General features: G+C 35.2%; 1 protein-coding gene across 1 annotated transcript in view; it reads right to left on the bottom strand.

Annotated features, from left to right (window-relative positions):
- Positions 1-20894, bottom strand: part of DPYD (dihydropyrimidine dehydrogenase) — a 961456-nt gene that overhangs the window by 476344 nt on the left and 464218 nt on the right.

Genomic DNA, 20894 nt, shown 5'->3' with positions numbered 1-20894 from the left:
TAAAATGATTCAAGTGCTGTGGACACACAGTTTGGTGATTTCTCAGAAAGCTCTCACCACATGGCCCAGTAATCCTGCTTCTAGGTATATACGCAGAAGAATAAGCAGGGAATTGAACAAATATTTGCACACCAATGTTCACAGCAGCATTATTCACAATGGCCAAAAGACTGAAGTAACCCAAGTGTCTATCAACCTATGAATGGGAAGACAAAATATGGTATATTCATACAATGGATTACTATTCAGACATAAAAAGGAATAAAGTTTGATTACACGTGACAACACGGATGAACCTTAAAGACATGACACTGAGTGAAATAAATGAAACGCAGCAGGAGAATTATTGTATGGTCTCTCTGACAGGAAATACATAGAATAAGCAAATTCATAGAGTCAGAAACTACAATACAGATTCCCAGGGACCAGGATGGGAGTAGAGGATGGGTATTTACTTCATAACGGAGTTCCTGTTTGTGGGATTAGACAAGTTTTGGTAATAGATGGGGGTGATGTTAGCACAACATTGTTAATATAATTAACACCACTGGATTATATATTTGAATGTGGTTAAAAGGAAATTTTAGGTTGCATAAATTTTACTAGAATAAACATTTTTGAAAAACATGACCAGTGATATCTAATGTAAACTATGGACTATAGTTTAGAATATAATTATAATATAATTTTTCATCAACTGTATGCAACAAAGACACCACACTTATTTGAACTGTTAATAATAGGGAAAACTGTGTGTATGGGTGGAGTGAGAACACAGGAACTCTGTATCTTCCGCAAGGTTCTTATGGGAGCCTGCAAGTGCTCTAACAAAAATCAATCAATGTGAATCTCGCCAGGGCCTTTCAGTTTTTCAAAATGCACATAATGAAAAAAAACAAAACAAAAGAAAACTACAGAATCAAAAGAGTTTAAAGTAATAAAAAATTGAAATAAGAATGGGAGGAGTGGCAAAAAAAATAAAGACAAAGGGAAAGAATATATATCCAGCAGATTTTCAGAATGTAAAGATAAAAAGTAACATCTTTTTTAGAAGCCATTTCCAGTCATATGACATATTGAAGTTGAGACAGATGTGGATAGGTGAGTTTTTTTTTTTTTTTTTTTTTTTTTTAAAGTTTGCTTTATTTCTCCTGTCAGCATGTTTTGGGGAGAGAGTAAAGGTTTTAGTCACTTCCAGTTGATTTTTTTTTTTAAATTAACTCCATGACAATCAAAGACCAGTTCCAAATTTAGAAGAACTACATTTATTTTGTTTTATTTCATTCCCATCTGCAAATCCCTTCAAGGCTATTTATTACCTAAAGAAAGAAGTATAAACTCATTAGTATTATATTTTTCCATCATCTGCTCCTACCCCTGCACCCCACCCCACCTACATTTCTAATCTCTCCTCTTGCCACTCCTCCAGCCATCTTGCCGTTCAATTGATTGAATGCATATTCCTTAAACAAAACAATCTCATTAATGCATCTATACAGTTTAACTTTTAAATTTTTTTCTGAAGTATTCTTTTCTGCCTAGTCTGTCTGTTTTCATAATTCCAAATAATCCTTCAAGAGGCAGTGCTGGCATCATCTCCACTGGGAAGCGTCCCTGACTCAGCACAAGCAAGGCTATTCATCTGCATTCGTTTGCTTGCATCTGTGTCTGTCTCCTGCTTCACCTGATTTCAGTACCATGGATAAAATTTGGTAAAAAAAAAAAAAAAAAAAAAAACTCAAAATGTGTGTTGAATGTATCAACCAGTGATCTTAGGCACTTAACTTTTTAATATCAGTCCTCAGCTAAGATGATAAGTTTAGATGAAATAATAACAAGGTTCATTCTGGATATACAAAATAGATATCCTAAAATTCTAATGAAGAGTAACATTCAACTTTTACCTCTGGAAGACTGTTGAACTAGCAAAGGCTCTAAAAAGAGCCATCTAGTGGCAAAGGTTAAGTAATGCTCTGGGCAATTCAGTTACTATATGAAAATATATGCATTCTATAAGTCAGTGATAAAGTGGCATAAAAATACACCAAACTCAGATTTCTCACGGACCAGCCTAACATGAAATATTTTTTCCTGCCTTCCCTGAATTTTGACTTCCAGTTTAAAATGGATTCCTTTGGTTGCAAGAAACAGAAAATAGTCTCAGGTGGTTATTATGAGGATACAGGGGTATCTCAAGAAACACAAGAAGAAATAAAAAAGGACGTCAGAAAGGCTAGAAATGATGGCGGATAGCCCTAAGATCTGTCTCTATTCTCTGCACATCTATGTTACTTTTCTGCCACGTGGCTTCCTCTGTTTCTTGATCCATAATAGCTGTCCTGATTGCTAACTGACAGGCTTACCCAAGTTCATTCTGAACTCTGCATATTAGAAGGATATGGGGAGTTTTAAAAAATTCTGCTGTCCAAGCCAGACTCCATAGTAATTATATCAGAATCTCTGGAAGAGTGACTTAAACATGAGTTTTGTTTTTTTTTTTTAAAGCTTTCCAAGGGATTACACTGGGCATCCAAGTCTAAGAACCAATTCTCCAGCCATGGATAGAGACTCGCTCTAATTCTTATTTCTCAGTGAGAGATTCTGGTTTGGTCATGTTCGTGTTGGATGTTGACTTCCATGAGGGTGACACTATGCAAATGAATGTCTCTACTAACCTGTTCAAAACAAGTAAGTATTGCTGCAGGCTGGGCAGATACTCATACGGGTCCCTTAATCTGATTACAAAATATCAGCTGTGACAACTACCAATATGTTGTCCAAATATCAAGGCTTAGTACAAAAAAAAAAAAAAATAGGACGCTTGCTTTATTCTCAAAATCAACAGGATAGGTATCAAGCATTGTGTTGACAAATAATGCGTGCTGTGTCAGACCCAGCGATGGGTGTTTTGTACTTATTCCCTGTTTTTGATCCTAAGAATTCCTCAAGTTAAGCATTCTGTTATTGAAGATGAGGAAAATGAGGTTTGTCCAAAGATAGACAGCTGACCAGTGATAGAGCAATACTTAAACCCAAAGCTTGCATTTTCTACATTATATCAAGCTTCCCACATCTACAAAATATATTCTTTTTAATAAAATATTGATATTCTAAAAACATGCATGGCTTGAAATTATTCCTGATAGTTTGAGTGCATATATGAATACTCAAGATTCTAAAAGTACATAGCACTTAGATATTAATAGGATACTCAATCACAATACCTTTCTTTTGAGAATAGAAATAACAGCAAATATGATCTTAAATTATAATGGCCCTTTTTTCATATTATTATTCTTTACCACTAGTACTCTTCCACTGGCTGGGTCATGGTATTTTAGATAAATAACCTTACATGTATCATGGATGTTTTATTAGAATGAATTTTTTGATAAAATAAAGAAAATCACTGTTAAAAAGGAAGAATAGCAGTGGTGTTATATTTGACTGAAAAAGTGAAAATAACCACTATGCTCCACACAATTAAAAATATCAAGCAGCTTTCACTTACTCATTGCATTTATATTCCATTGTGATATAACTAGAGAGCCCCCCATCTTGGGGTACAGCTGCTCTAAACGCATCCATTCTGAAATTATTTTAAGCAAAGGACAAATAATGTTGTGTTACTACTTATGGCTAGAATAATTCAAGCTCCATAACTTTGTACTCTGAAGAGAAATCTATTGGAGGAAAAAAACTTGCAAAGAAGAAATGAATTTGTGTTAGTTGCTTTCATAGTGGAAAGGCCTAGGTAGAGTGATTATAACTATAACACAATCAGATTTCATTTCTCCATTTAGAGAAATTACTATACTTAAGGGAAAATTTCAGAAAAGATATGAGGCTATAGAATATTTTCTAAAAAATAATGATTCTATTTTGCTCACTTCTTTAAAGAACTATATTTATATTGCTCTTAGTAGAGTGCAGAATAAGGCTAGAAAATTAAATGAGATTAACTCAAATCCTGTGACCATTTCTCCATCTGAACTCTCCCCCTACCCCCAACTCTTTAGCTCCTTAGCAAATTAATGTAGTCTCACACAAGATTCCTCCTCCTCAACTTCCTCAGTTTCCCCATTTGGTTTATTACACTACACTACTACTATCTAGCTTAAGTAAAAAATGTATGCATCATTCTTGGCATCTCATTCTCCATTTCTATTCCACCAGTAAAGCTAATGATTTCTATCTCCAAAATAATGAATCCATGCACCCCTATCCATTTTCATTGTCACCATTAAATCCAGGGACTATTTCTTACTGAATTTACTTGTATTCTTTTCCTCCTACTACAATTCAGTCTTCACTTTGCACTAGAATAGCTTCTTTTTTTTTTTTGGCATGAGCAGGCTCTGGGAATTGAACCCAGGTCTTTGACACAGCAGGTGAGAATTCTGCCACTGAGCCACCAGTGCACCACCCTAGAATAGCCTTTTAAAAATCAAAACCACATGAATTTGATTGTGTTATGCTCTTGAGCAAAACTTCTTATTATCTTATAATTACATTTTACTAATTTTCAGTCTTTATCATCCTACAAGGGTTTTCATGATCTGGTCCTATCCCTCTGTCCAGATTTGCCTTCTACCAGTCTTTCTGAAAATACTCCACATCATAGTCACATGTGGCTTTCACCAAACTCTGTCTTTCCCTGGATATTTATACTTGCTACTCTCTCTTCCTGGAATGCTCTTTTTGTGATTCTTCTTCCATATAAACTTTACTTCCACTGCCAAGCACCAGCTCTTTTAACAACTGAAGGTAGAATCACCAACGAGCCAGCTGAACTGAACTTGTAAAATTTGCTTCCTAAACCCCAAATGTCCCATAATCTAAAAGGTTTTCTCAGCATATTCAATTGTTCAACAATATTTATCAAGGGCCTAGAATATAGCAGGCATTGTGTCCAGATGCTGGGAACACAGCAGGAAACAAAGCACATTTTCCAGTCTTACAGTTTTCATAATACAGTGTGATGGTGGGGGAGGGAAGAAGACAGACAAAAAGACAGATGTGTGCGCACACATGTGTGTGTAGATGTGTGTGTCTAAGTGACTTACCTTCAAAACTAGAATGCAGAATATACGGGCTAGGGAGCAGGGTGGCTGAGAACAGGGGAGGTGGGTATTTTGTGTGGCTACAGAAGGCCTCTGACAAAGTGACATCTGAGCAGATACCAGAAGCAGGTGAGCAGAGAAGTCATGCAAATATCAAATTTTTAGCATTCTCTTTCTATGGCTTTGACATGAATAGTCCAATTTTTTAATCAATTGAACTATAGCAAAATTACTGCTTCTCTTTACATTCTACTCATTAATATCAACTGATAAGAAAATAATACATAACTATTACTCAGAGCTTCCATTTCATACAAATACAGTCTGTTCTAAGGAAACAATAGTGAATTAACTTTAAGAAATGGCTTGTAAGTTAGCTAGGATCCCAAAACTATAACAAATAACATGTTGACAAATTTTCCAAAGTGTCAATCAAGGAGGTAACAATGGCCATATTCACAGGCCCAGGGGCAAAGGTGGTGGTACTGCTGACAAGATGTCAATGACTCGGGTAAGAAAAGCCTGGTGACCAGCACAGGGTGGTGCCTGACAGCAAATCCATGTAACACAAAGGAATCTGTATGATCCTGGGGAGAGTGATGACGGCAAATAAAAGCAGTTGACATTTAAGAAAGGTGACAGCAGTGATGTTAAATATTAAGACTTAGAATAAAAAAAAAACTCTCAGAATTGTAAGTCAACAACCTCCCAGCCAGTACCTGTTTTTGTGTTAGCCTATTAACCCTCATGTTTCTAGGAGGAGAAATCTCTGAAATACGCTACAGTGGGGATAGCATGCAGGGAGAAAACTAGTACATATTCACTCAGAGGTCACTTATATCTTTGTGATCCTGAAAAAAAAAAAAAGGAAAGGTCAGTTATGCCACTTTAAACTTCATTTTTCTCATCTTTAAAAAGGGACTAACAATACCTATTATGAAGGATGTTGTGAGGATCAAATGAGATAAGTAGGAGAGCACTTATACTAATTCCCTCAATAAATATTTACCGACCAGTCACCACCTGAGGGTAGGCACAGTTCTGAGTACCAGGGATCCACAGAGGACAAATCTGATAAAAAGTAAATGCGGAGACCATGCTCCCACGGGATGTTGATTGGCATAGAGTGACAGTGCAATACATGGGAAGTGAGCTAAATATTAAGTAAGGTAAAATTTGAGAACTGGTGCATGAATTACAAAAACCCAATACTGCTGGCTCTCTTCCCCAATCTGGCACAGAGCTTTTTGTGGGCTGGTAGAGAGTTAGCTAAGTGTGCTACACTTCAGCAGGGCCTCAGCTGAAGAGAACACCACAAAGAGGAGGCAGGATGGTTACTGAAAAGTACAGTAAGGCTTGAAATTGGAAAACTTGGTTTCTAGTCTCAGCATGGCCATTACCTAGTTGAAAGATGTTAAGAGAGGCAGCACATGTCACCTGGTCACTTTTATGGATGTTTTTTTCTGTCTTTATCTGTTTGGGGATCTTTATGGTATCTATTTTAAAGCTCTTTCAGATAGTTCCATTATTGTTCTATTATCCTGAATGAATTTTCCTACTATTTGAGTTTATTAATTTAATGTTTGTTCCTAAGTTTCCTAACCAATATCTTTAAGTGGTTGAAAAAAATGATGTCAGCACAAAGTTTTCTACTTTGTAAAATGGGAAACATGTCTGCTCTCCAGAGTTAATTTTGAGTAGAATGTGCATGCTAAGCACCTAAAAGATAATTAACATATAATCTGTATTTAATAAATTAGATTCTTTATTTTTAACACATATTATTTGGGACTTAGAACCATACAAAGTTCACTTCTTTGGATGAAAATAGTGATGCTCAAAATAACATTTCCAAAATTTAAAATTGTTAAGGGCTTAACCTGGGAATTGCATCTCTCTGACGACACTGCTATCTTCAGAGTTGTAAATGAGAGAACCCAAAAAGGCAGCATGATGTCGCCAAAGGTCCAAAGGCAGAATTAATGAGTAACTGGCCCAGGACCAAACCCAGGTTTCTTTGACTTTCAGACTTCCCTTTCATCCCTTGTATCTAGGCATGTTCCACTGTGATCCTTTACAACTTGTGTAAGATTCAAGTTTACTAAATCACTGAATGCAAAGGGATACAATTCTGGTCAAAATTTCTAATTGAGTTATTGCGCACTTGGACTTCCCCCACCAAATCAAAAAGCTTTTGATGCTTTGTTCTACTGTGATATTGTTATTAGTCCCAGGTATCAGGGCATTTGAGATTTGCCATGGTATTTATAGCACCTATGGGTCATTTGGACCAACTGACACTGCCTACTTTTTTTCATACAACATCAACACTCAGGTGCTATATGGCATGAATCAAATTTATCAGAGTTATATTTCTGTCCATTCTATTCTTGAGCTATCTCTGACTGAAGTAGCAATCTATTGCTGTATTGGTAAGGAAATATTCTGTCTTTATGGAGACAATTTCATTTTAAATTACTTTTCAGGTCAAATGCTGCCATTTAATAAAGGCTTGGAACCCTGTACAAAGCCAATAAAAGGCATTAAAATTACTTATTAGTCATGGTATTCTCCTCTTCTATCACCATCTAGATTGTTTGGTTTTGTCAGCTCCATTAAGTATTAGCTTATTCCCCACTTTTTCCTTGATTTCTTTTCACAATATATAGATGTTATAAAAAAATAAGACCCCTTCTTACACAAAAAGCTGTAGTTATTACAAAAATAATTTTAATAAAAAAAGTGTTGGGTCTCTGATGCATAATAATAATTTTAAAATATTAGCTAAGGAGCATACCACAAATTAACCTGAAAATACCATCAAAAAGGCAAATTCTATAGAGTAATATAAGGTTTATTGAATGTGTATTTATCAATAACCAGTTGAAATGGACTTCATTTTTCAATGACTATAAGCAAGTTTGATTTTACTACTTCCCATTGCAAGGGATAAAAGTGAGATCACATGCACTTTTGATTCAGTTCAATCCACAGGCCCAGTTTCCCAATGAGAAATTGACTTAAGTCATCTCAATACTGTGACCCTGGCCAAGTGGAAAAACTTAGCATGGAAACAGCATTTGGCCATGACATACTTCAATATTATTTTTTTGGAAGCCATCACTATTTCAAGCGGAATCCATTATGATTTAAAACTGCCTTTTTATTGACATTCATTGTTTTTCAACCTGACAGTGGCCAATGATTTATATCAATCTTCCCTTAACATAGGAATTAAAGAGTTTGCAATATATCTTAAACTGCAGGACATTTTTTCAATAGGTTTCAAGATATTAATACAGTTGTCATTTGAAAAGTCTAAACTCTTAACTGATTGGAGAGAGGTTTCAAGAAGAAGCCAGTGAATTTAATAACACTGTATTCATCTGAAGCAGAAGATTCAAAAATTATTATGACACTATTGATGACTCTTTTTTTCTTTCCTAGGCATTTTTATTTTCTAAGGGCAAGAACACTGCAGTTAATTGTCAATCAGCAAACCTCAAAATGAAGTCCTTTGCATGGGGAGGAGGAGATTTGCAGCTATCCCAGTGCTGGTAAACTAGGCACCAAATTATATCCTTTTCTCCTGCCTCACCCAGATTTCACAGGGGCTGCACACCCAAATAAATGCCTCTTGGCTACCCATTCATCTAACAGCTGGAAAGATGACACTTGACATTTGGAAACTTTCCTGTGAAGATTGCTGCAAGGCTTTCCCATTAGCTTCCTGGTGAGACTGTAAGGTCGAATAAGCTGCCTCAAAACCTGCAAAGGGTAACGGAAATACTCTAATATTAAGTCTGCGCAATTTAAATTTCTAATTCTCAAATCATAGTTCTTCAGATATTATGGAAGCCACTGGTATATTTCAGGGCAAAAGAATGCCTTTGAAGATGGTGGAATTAAAGTAATATCTTAAGCAATGATAACGATAACAAGTGTCTTTTTCTTAAGGTGTTTTTGAGTAGCTGAGTCTTAGACATACATAGGTTAAGTTTGTTTTCCGAAATCTCTGTCATATTTTTAGCAAATGTTCATCTTTGTTCACAAGAGAAACATTTAACATGAGGCACAGTTATTACCATTCTCTAGTTTCATTTTCACATCATAAAATTAGAAATTGCTTTAAAATGCTTGCTATTCAAAATGAAGATTGGTTTTGAAAATAAGTGAGGCCTGTATAAAATAAAATTGAGATACACACATTATGAATACATTATTTAAGAAAATTTTGTGATCTTATAGATATTTCAGAAATAAACACATACTTTTTTCCTCTTCAGAATGATAATTCTTTTAAAGAGACTTCAAATCAAAAAGTTTTAATGACCTCACTGTTCACATAAGATATTAGATAGCCAAAATCTCTCAAATAATCTCAAACTCTAAAAATGGCAGATGAGAGATTTCATTTATTGATATGAGTGCACTTAGTTCAATTAGCTTTTATAGCAATGATCCTTTACACTGAACTCCATTTCAAATTCCTTATTTTCAAAATGTCCTTATAATTGCCTGTGCTTTGTTTGTTAATTCAGTATTTCTCAAGTGAAAGATTGACAAGAATGAACAGGCCTCCCTAAATGTTCAGTCATATGCCCAAATGTAGATGAAATTAATTATATGATTAAGAAAGGAAAATGAAACATTAAAATATATATATATATATATACAGAAGGACATTGAAGAAACTGAAGACAGGAATGGTGTAACTTTCAATCTTGAATTAATCACCATCTGGGACGAAAATCACTTTTGAAAAGTCAATTTAGGGATGTTGAATTTTACCTCATTAGCAGCAATGACAGAGAGAGATTTCTATGGAATCTCACAGCCCTAAATCACAAACCAACACAGCTATAAGATGAGCTTTCCCACACACTCATCAACAAATCCACCAAAAGGGGGCTTAGCTCACAGGCAGAACAGGAAAAACTTTAAGCAATGATCAGACTTCCTCTTTCTCTTCAACTTAGAATCACAACGACCATTTTGCACTCAGTCTATGGTGGGTCTATCGCATGAATTTGTATCTACTAGGTGCTGAAATCAAAAATTCGTTTCACATGCCCTACTGAGCTGCCATCAGATGGGAATGCCTTTCTGTCATTCTCGAACAAGTGACCAAGAGGTTAAAGGCTCCGTATCTCATTACCAATCCCTTGAGATTCTTAGTTCCTTCAACAACCAGCGATTCTTTTGTGCCCAATTGAACCAGAAGAAAACACACACAAGCTCAAGCAGTTGAAAAGTAGGTCACCAAAGCAAAGGAATTCATGATAGTTTAGACAAATGCTACAAGTGCCTTATTTCAAAATATCCACTATCCTACAAAACACTGTGCAGACTCACATTAACTACTATCAGAGGACTTCATATAATCGTCATAAAAATATCATATAAGCTTCACGACTGAACTGAAAAATGTTGTAGAAACTAAAAGCAAAAGTATACTTGTGTTCTGTGAGTTTTTAAGGTTAGGAAAGAAACTTTGGTCAAGTATGATGTCAAAATATTTATGTGGATATGTGGTGGGTAAATTCTGAGATAATTTTGCAACAAGAATTAATTTCAGGAGGGATTGACAAATTGGTAGAACAATGTAGATTCATAAATGAAATAATCAAAACAGTTTTCAGCTGCCTTTACATGGATGTTCTTTATAAGAATAGAACATATGAATGAAGGATAAAGTCTGAGGAAGACAAAAAAGAATATAATTTGTGAACATATAAGCAAACTCATAAATATTGTGGAAATATTGAAAGTAAACCAAGCATGAAAAAAATAACTTTTTTTTGAAAGCTGACCTCAAATGCTGGCTGCCAATAAACAATATTCTGTAACCCTTTTGAAGTCACTTATAAATATACTGCATCAAAACTTTTTTTATATTTAATATCCCAGTGTCTCCTTCCCCAACCTTTCATTTTTCATAAGTATTTTATTTTTACAGACTGACTTCTACTTTGAAGAAATCAAGTTCTTTTCCTTTTCATTTTCCACTTACATTTGAAGAAAATCTACACAAATTACTTCCTTTATTCATATTTCTACCCCTACCTGCTTGATCCAATATTTCTCTTCCCATTAATAACTTTTGTTTTTGTCTTTCAAAAAGTTACCATTCTACTACAACAATTCTTTCATAGCAGCAGCATGTAAATATAATAATTATAATGGTTTCTCAAATTTGCATCTAAGAAATTGTGAATTTAAATGAATTTCTGAATCATAGGGAGATGGTACAACCAAATAATCATTCTAACTATATAACCAAACCAGTGGGTTTTGAGATAATAATTTCTGAATAGACTAACTCTATTTGACAAGAAGTCTCATGCTTATAGAACCACCTTCTCAGAACTACCCAAAATTACTCCAGGAAAAACTGAGCTTCTAAACTGGGATTAGAATTTTAAAGAGTTTAGTCAGTTTTCTACTCCAAGTTTGTCCTCAATGGGTGGATCTAATATTGTGAGACATCATATAGCATTTTTCCCTCCTCTTTTTTGTGACCACCTTTTTTTATATGCTAATATTGGAACAATCGTCTCAAAGACTGTGTCTACGTAAATTGATAATACTGAAATTAAGCTTTCTCTTTGGTGCTTTTATAAAGAAGGGCCCTGGATTCATTACAGGCTTTTTTAATCAAGTTGCCCCTTCAGAGCCATGGTCCAATCCTCCTCTTTTCCTTCTGACAGACACACAGATTATTTCCTTCTAACAGACACACAGATTATGCCCAAGGAGTGCTGAATCTCTATAATGAACAGGGTTCCCCTATGTGCCTATGAACTTTCTCCTCCCTCCAGTTGAGCTGTGTACTTATGAAGAATCTGTGGTGTGTTCCTCATCCGATATGTGTTGGCTGTAAATGTAAATAAATATTGCAAGAATTGATGAGTCGTATGAAGGTGAAAAGAAAGAAGACTGATTCTATGAAAACTAAGTTGAAAGTTTTCAAAAGATATGATAAAGATAAGATACGAAAAAAAGTTATCAAATTAGATATGGGTGAAACTAATGAAATGATTGGAGGATAAACATAAAAATATAGAAAACTGCTTTATGGATGCTGTGAAGTCCTTGCTCTACTTCAAACAAACAAGCATAAAAAAAAAAACAAAACCAAAAATAGAAATAGTTGACAGTATATTATAGATATAGAAGAAACAAGATAGAATGCTAACCACTGAACTCAAAGAAAAGTCCTTGGTCCTGCATTTAAAGAAAAAAGAAAAGAAAAAGAGAAAACATTTATATGCTTTAAATTGAAATAAAATGCTTAAACTATGTGCATATGCTTTTCACAGTTCCTCACTTTAACTTTTTTAGGGTAATTAAACAATTATTGATTTTGGTTGCATAGTATAAGTTTCTATTATGAGAACTTTTTGGTACTTCTGCTTTTAAATGAATGTTCTAGATTTAATCAATTTATATTTTTAATGAATGTTCTGCATTTACTTATGCAATTGAAATGTCTTATTTTTGTTCTCAATTAATAATTAGATTTAGGTATTTAATCACACAGCTAATCCCCTCTCTATTTTCTTTCTCTGGAAGTTAAGAGATGTGGCATATTCATATTCTTAGAACGTTTCCATCCACGTAGACATTCTGGTTAAGATATATATTTTAAAACTTTACTTTGAAATAATTTCCAACACAGTAAAGTCATAAAAATAATACAGACCCCCATACAGAGAGTTCCAACATACCTGACTCCCTCCCCCAGATACTCAGATCCACTTATTCAATACCATATTTTCCTCCACCTATCTCTCTGTCACCCATCCATCCATCCATCTATCTACCTATCTATCTTTCTACCTACCTACCTACCTACTCATCTATTTTATGAACACTTCAGAACTGGTTGCACTCATCTTACTCCTTGAACACATAATACTTGCATGTACATTTCCTATGAACAAGGATATTCACTTATGTAAAAACCTTAAAGTATAATGATCAATTTCAAGAATTTTAACAATGATATCAAGCTTGCATTCTATATTTCAATTGTTTTCATGCCCTGTGGTGCTTTGAAGCTGTATGCACACCAGAAAAATATGTTCATAAATTCAATCCATTTCTGTGGGTATGAACACACTGTAAGTAGAATCTTTTGAGGATGCCACTTCAATTAAGTTGAGGTGTGGCCCAGCCTAGTCATGATGTATTGTAATCCTATTACTGGAGTCCTTTGCAAGTGGAATGAAACTCAGAGAGAAAGCCACAAAGGGAGTAGCCAGAAGGTGGATGTGCTGGTTTGAAAGGAAGTATGCTCCCTAAGAAAAGCCATGTTTTAAAATAAATTCCATTTCATAAAGGTAGAATAAGCCCTATTCAATACTGCATATTTGAAACTGTAATGAGATCATCCCCCTGGTTGATGTGATTTAGTCAAGAGTGGTTTTTAAACTGGATTAAGGGACGACATGTCTCCACCCATTTGGGTGGGTCTTGATTGGTTTATTGGAGTCCTATAAAAGAGGAAATATTTTGGAGAATGAGAGATTCAGAGAGCAGCAGCACCACGAAGCAGAGTCCACCAGCCAGCGACATTTGGAGATGAAGAAGGAAAACACCTCCCGGGGAGCTTCATGAAACAGGAAGCCAGAAGACAAAGCTAGCAGATGACACCGTATTCACCATGTGCCCTTCCAGCTGAGAGAGAAGCCCTGACTGTGTTCACCATGTGCCTTCTCACTTGAGAGAGAAACCCTGAACTTCATCGGCCTTCTTCAACCAAGGTATCTTTCCCTGGATGGATGTCTTAGACTGGACAGTTAGACTTGTTTTAATTGGGACATTTTCTCGGCCTTAGAACTGCAAATTAGCAACTTATTAAATTCCCCTTTTTAAAAGCCATTCCATTTCTGATATTTTGCATTCCGGCAGCTAGCAAACTAGAACAGTGGACCTCAATAGGCTCTGGAAGAGAAGGGAGTGACCCAGAGACACCACGACGTACCTTGTCATGTGACAGACTAAGAACCAAGGACAGCAGCCAGCCAGCCCCAGAACACGAGTCTTTAGGGAGAATGCATCACCCTGACGCCACTTTGATTTGGATTTCTTCTCAGCCTCGAGCAGTGAGTGAATAAATTCCCATTGGTTAACCTGCCCCATTTCATGATATTTGCTTAAGCAGTCTAGGAAACTAAAACATGCTCCAATAATGTCGGTTTGAGCCTTTTCTCTTCAATCCTTAGATTCCATCCAGTATCATGTATTATATTTTCTTGTCAGTATCTCTTTAATTTCTATGTCTTCCTTTCTTAAATTGTGGTAAGAAAAATACAATGTAAATCTTCCAATTCCAGCCCCTCCCAAGGATACCATTCAGTGGGATTAATCAGGCTCACAATGTCACAGTATCCTCTCTACCATCCATGACTATAAATTTCCATCACCCCGAACAGAAACCCTGCCCTTATTTTGCCCTAACTTCCCATTGCTCCTTCTCCCCACCCCCTGTAACCTATATTCTTTCTGTCTCTTAGAGTTTGCATAGGCTCTGAAATGTTCTTTGTGGTTACCAAGGGACTTAAACGTAACATCCTAAATTTATAGCAATCTCATTTACTTTGATTCCAATTTAATTTCAATAGAAAATGCAAACTATGTTATTATGCCCTTCTATCCCTCCATCTTTATGTAGCTTTTGTCACAAATTATATATTATACATTATAAGGCCTAAACCATTGAATTATCATTACCTTATTTACATTTGCCTTTTGGATATTTGCAAGAAGTAAATCAAATTTGTATGGATTTACAAATCTAAAATACAATAATACTGGTATTTCTATTTCTCCATGTCATTATCTTTACGGGAGATCTTTATTTCTTCCGGTATCAGTTATCTAGTGCTTTGGTCAGTTATCTAGTGTCCTCTTCTTTCAACCTGCAGAGCTGTTGACCATTTCTTATAGACTGGTCTTAGTGGTGACAAAGTCCCTCAACTTTTGTTTCTCAGAGAATCTCTTAATCCCTCCTTCATTTTTGAATGAATTTTGCCAGTTATAGAATTCTTGGTTGGCAACTTAAGGAATTTTTTTTTAACAAGACATAACTTATATTCAGAAATGAGCTTCCAATCACAATCTTCCTATTTCAGTTTCGAACTATAGATTCACTCTCTAGACAAAGTTCTACTGTATTATTGTGCTTTCAAATATTAATGCAGAAAGACTGTAGGGAAAGTTGTCAAAGAATATGCTGATTGGCAAGAAGAAAAAGAATCCAGGGTTGAAATTACCAGGGAGGCAGTGCAGTTCAATGGATAATACTAGGTACACATGCATGTGTTCAAATTTTGGCTCCTCTTTTGACAATATATTGGCCTTAAATAGGTTTCTTAACTATTTTGGCCCTCATTTTGTCTTTTTTTTTTTTTTTTTTTTTTTTTGCATGGGTAGGAACCAGGAATCGAACCTGGGTCTCCAGTATGGCAAGTGAGAATTCTGCCTGCTGAGCCACCGTGGTCCACCCTAGTCTTCATTTTTAAAAGCTATAAAATAATGATAATGATACCCATTATACAGGGTAATTGCAATAAAAAGCTGCAAAAAGTATTAACAAAAAGTATAATATAAATTATATTAGCTGTTAAACAATTAGTAGCTATTATTATTATGATTGACAGGTTAGTATAAAAGCTACGTCCAAGGCAGATAAAAATCAGAGACCACTTCCTTCTTAAGTCTTTTCCAATAATTTTAGTTAACATTGTACTCTGCTTCTTGATTACTTTAGCATTTACTGACCATTTTTAATTTAATTTTTTATTATACCCTATCTTTTTCTTCTCTAATTATATGGGTAAGGCTCGAATCTAAACATCATCATAATCTCCTGAAGAGAAGAATGGGAGTTAGCGTGGTTAACTTTCTCCCCCTGGTATAGAACTTCACACGCACACACACACGCGCGCGCACACACACACACAGGTTAAATAAATGAATCTACTATACTATGCAAGTAAAAAGTTCAAATAAAAGTTAAAACTGATAGAACTTTTGGTTAACTATAGTTATCCTTAAGTTATTTACTCTTTTGGGGGGTATACTGTCAAAATTATTTCGGATATCATGCAGTGATTCTTATTCAAGTGGAAGAAAAGTCAAAGAAGTGTGAACTCTATCAGTACAAGACTATTATAAACAATTAAGGTGAAGTCAGACCGGATCTCTTGTTAGTAAAAGCAATTTAGAGAGAATAAGTTTAATATTATAAAATAATGACTCAATGAGGGAAATTTTGAAAAATTGGAATTTTTTCTCTATATCAATAGCAGATCTACCACAATCACTTCTACATGCAAATAATTACTACCACATTCCTGCTACATTACATACCCCAAATTAAAATCCTTAACTGGGTATGCTAAAGCTCATTATGTTCTAGCCCAGGGTAATTACACGTTATTTTCTTCTATTTTTCCTGTACATTCTCTATGCTCAGGGCCTATACTCATTCTTACTGTGCTTTTGGATGAAGTAAAAAGAAGTCACTGCACAGGTGCAAGGCTGAGGAAATAAGCAGACGCACCTTTGTGGAAATCCAAGGAAGGCACCCCTTCTTTTGAATGGAAGCTGCTCAACAAAACATACCATTGTTCGGGAATAGGGCATGCTCTGGGTTTCAGCCAGCTGGTGCCCTGTCTATGCTCCTTGTGCAGTAAACAACTTATAAAATCTTATCCAGCAGACTTCTTTATGTTCCAGCAAAATGAAATTACTCAGTATTCCTCCGGTTTTTCTTATCTATCTTCATTTGTACCTTGATTTCCCCCCCCACCATGGGCAGTCACCAGAAATCGAAACCAGATCTCCAGCATGGCAGGCGAGAAATCTGCCACTGAGCCACTGGTGGCCTGCCCTGTACCTTGATTTTTGTGAATTCCAAATCCTATTAACCACATTCAGACAGAATCAATCATTATTTCCTCTATGATACCCCTTTACCTTCACTTTTAAAAATCATTGCATTTATTATATTTTATCGGATTTATGTTTACACAATTGTCTACCTACTAGACTATAAGATTCTTAATGGAAAATTTCATATTTTATTCACATTTATAAACTAAGTGATTAGCACTGTCTTTTATACATTGTTCACTGAGTGAATGAATAAATTGGTGAATCCATGAATCCACGACTAGACAACTTCATGATTAGACACATCAATGGATGGATAGAGATGAATAAATGAATGACTAAATAAAATGCTTTTATATTTACCTGAAATAATCTATTCCTATATCTGATAAGATCTCATACTGTGAGTTTCTATTCAAATTTTTTATTTTATGTTTTTTTCCCCCACAATTCTCCTTTTAACAATCCAGAGGGCATGATTTCCAATAACCCACAACAACAATGAAAGAAATATTTATGGCAGGCTTTGAGCCTAAAGCATTCCATAAATTCGCTCACGTAATCTTCCCAGCAACCAAATGGGGTAGAAACTTTAATTATCATTTCTCACCTATTAATAGATTGTTTCTATGCCCCAGAGAAAACCACACCCTGCAGCTATAAAGTAACTTGTCCATGTTCGCACAACTTGAAAGTGTTGAAATCAGGACTCTGATTCCGAGCCCACATTTCTAACCACTACATTACACCTTTCTTTGTTTACTTATATTTTGTCCTCCCAAAGTTGAGTGTTGGGCACAACAGCTGGTACTCAATAAAGGGTAATCAATGAAATTAAGTAACGAAATCTAAATGAAGCTCTCTTCAGACAACTGCAAGAATTACTGAAATCCCAACATGAGTGTCTTTATTTAAATAATCACATATATCTGAAGAGTATGGTAGAAAGAAATTCTAAGTATGCAATTGTAATGATTACATGCACAAATTCATATTTCAATATATTTATTAAATCATCTTTAAAGTATACTATCTGGGGCTTCATTTTCCTCCCAAAAAACTAATGCAAAATGTAAGACGAGATGTTATGAAACTACACTCATAAACATGTTTCAAACCCTACAGAATGTATCTAAACAGATGCTACATTTGAAAGAAAATACTTTATTTACAGTGCTAACAAATTTATATAACAAGCCCATTCGTTTTGCTCTTTAAATTCTTTAAAATGAATAATCTTCCTCTGTCTTTTTTTCCTATTTAATAGATGAATCCATTTAGTTATGTTGAAGCCATAACCATACATGATAAAGTCATTGGCTTATGTACAAGCAGATCAGGAAACAGGCTTTGAACAGGTAAACTCAGGCACCATGGAACCCACAGAGGGGTAATATCAGCAACTGCTCGCAAGGTAAGGAAGAAGCAAAACCTGAGAGAAAAGCAGCATGTAGCCAGATAAAATGGGGGGAATAGGGGAAAGGGTCAGACTCAGGAAAAATTTTGGGTTTGTTGGGGAAATTCAAATTGGCATTACAGGCTAAAGGGTTTGAGCTTTCCCTTGAGTACAAAGAGGAGCGCTGAAAAGCCTTATGTGATGGAATTAGAGCCAAACTTGTTTTCTAGAAAGATGACCCCATCTGGTGTGTAGGGGAATTTTTTGAGAGGGTGGAAAATGGAGGCAATTTAAAGAGGTGAGTGGGGTCAGAATTAATTTGATGACAGTAAAGACAGAAAAATCCCACTTTGTCTTTATGGTCTTTTATAATTTTATCACTGCTTAGCGCTTTGCATCCAACACCCTGGCAGGAGGGTATAAGTTGATTTTACTTGTCAGAAATTTTACCTATCTTTCACCTCTATTCACTTTTTAAAAATGTAATTCAACACTTTGTTTGAGAAATTGGAATCCGTCAGCCAAATTTATAACTCTCAATGTTCACAATTTTTTAACTTTCTATTTCAAATAATATCATTCCTGGAAATATGTATTTTTAAAGCAGGTGATTTTTTTTTTTCTTCCTCATTCCTAAAGGTTCATTTCTCTCCTTTCAGGAGTAACTGAAATCTAAGTAAAATAATTGCATTTTTTTTTCAGTACAAATTTATCAGATTGAAGAAAGCAAAAAGATAACAGAAATGGAGTAAAGAGAGAAAACATTTAAAATGCATTTAGAATGATAGTTATAAAGTATTACAAAACCCAAATTACCATAAAATAGACTAAGTATGTTGCTTATAATTTTAAAAGCTAAAAATGGATTTAAGTATTTAGAAAAAAAAGTGAAAGCAACCCATCCGCCACTGACTCATGCCCAATTTTACCTTTTCAAATCTTTTTTTATAATCTATCCCCTCCCACCATTTTCACTCTTGCAAATTCAATTCACACATTCACTGAGCTTCTTATGGCCTAGCACAATAGCCTCTTCTCTTATCTCCTGATTTCACTTTCATTTCTTCAAGGAGCTAACAGGCAAATCAGTGAAATGTATGGTCAACTAAAAATTGTAACCTCACACAAAAGAATGTACACACTAAAACACATGAAGGAGAGTTTAATGAGACAGAATTGATCAGAAGTATACAAGAAAGAAGAATCTAAAAAAAGATAAATGGTTCATAAATAAGGGTTTGTACTTTAGGGACGTTTTATGATGAGGAAAATGTGCGTATGTCTGCTGGCATAAATCTTTCAACTGTTTTCCTGAGTTTTCTTATTCTGAGATTGTGTCTTTCCTACTGCTCTCATAAAAAGCCATGTTAATATGTTATTAAATGTTATACTTCATGTGTTTGATTGCTTGTTTGTGTTAATGTTGTCCCTCAGTAAAATAAGAAGCTGTCAACCCTGCATTGGTTCCCAAACTTTGAAAATTTTAGTAGTCTGAGAAATCTAGAAGTTTGAGGACTGCTTACTTATAGGGTATGGATCTATCAGAAATGTTAAATAATTGAGACAGAATAGGTTTGGGAGAGCATGCTCTGCTTACAAGTAGAATGAGAAGTGTGAGTGAAACACCAGCATGAAGATGTCCAGGGGTAAAGGGTTCACAGAAGAGAGAGCCCTGCTGGAAGACAGCTTAGGGAATTAGGGAGAAGAAGGTGAACCTTAAGAGTGCTAGGAAGACAAAAGTAGAATGAGAAAATAAAAACGCAGGGTGAGAGAGGTTTGGAGAGAGAAAGACCAAGAGGAGCCAAAGAAGAAAGCTGTCCACCCCAGCTACATGTCTAAAGACTTCCCTCGGTGCATGTCTGAGAACATGCTATTCTTCTTTGGCAAGCATCAACATTCTCCTATTGGTTCAGAAGTTTCTGCCTATTAAAATCATACTCTTCTTTTTCTTTCTTTGTCTAGCTCCTTTCAATGTAGAACTGATTTGAACAGCATTTGTTAATTTTAGATTTGGTATCTCTCCAAAACTTTGCTTTCCAAATAATTGCTTTGTCTCTATGCAAAACCCATACACCCATTCCTAGATCCCTAAATTCCTAGGATGCCTAACTCTAGTCCAGACCTCAGCATCTCAAGCCCCATTACTCAGATATGCCAGGGAAGATGTGGGAGTGGGTTGGTGAACCAAACATAAACAAAAATGATACACTCAGTGTCAACTCCAGGCTCCATTCCATAGATAAAAGGCCCACTATGAAGTACAAAACAGTAAAAGGACAACCAGAAAAGATTAAATGTTTGAAATAAAGTAGGCAGGAAGGGATATTTTGAGTAGAATCTTTTTCTCCAATAATAAAGAGAATAAGGATTGTATTAACACAAGCAAACTTTTCTGGAAACATTCTATACAAATGAAATCATAGAGCAAGAAGACTACAGAACATTTAGTCAACAAGTAAGAATACTGAGTTCCAGTAATAATTTTTCTCCCAAGACCACACAGTCACTGTATCAGAGTATGTCCAACTTTA

Source organism: Tamandua tetradactyla, chromosome 11 (genome assembly GCF_023851605.1).
Source record: "Tamandua tetradactyla isolate mTamTet1 chromosome 11, mTamTet1.pri, whole genome shotgun sequence".
Lineage (NCBI taxonomy): Eukaryota > Metazoa > Chordata > Mammalia > Pilosa > Myrmecophagidae > Tamandua > Tamandua tetradactyla.
The sequence above is the reverse complement of the archived record's forward strand: the minus strand, read 5'-3'. Positions and strand labels throughout refer to the sequence as shown.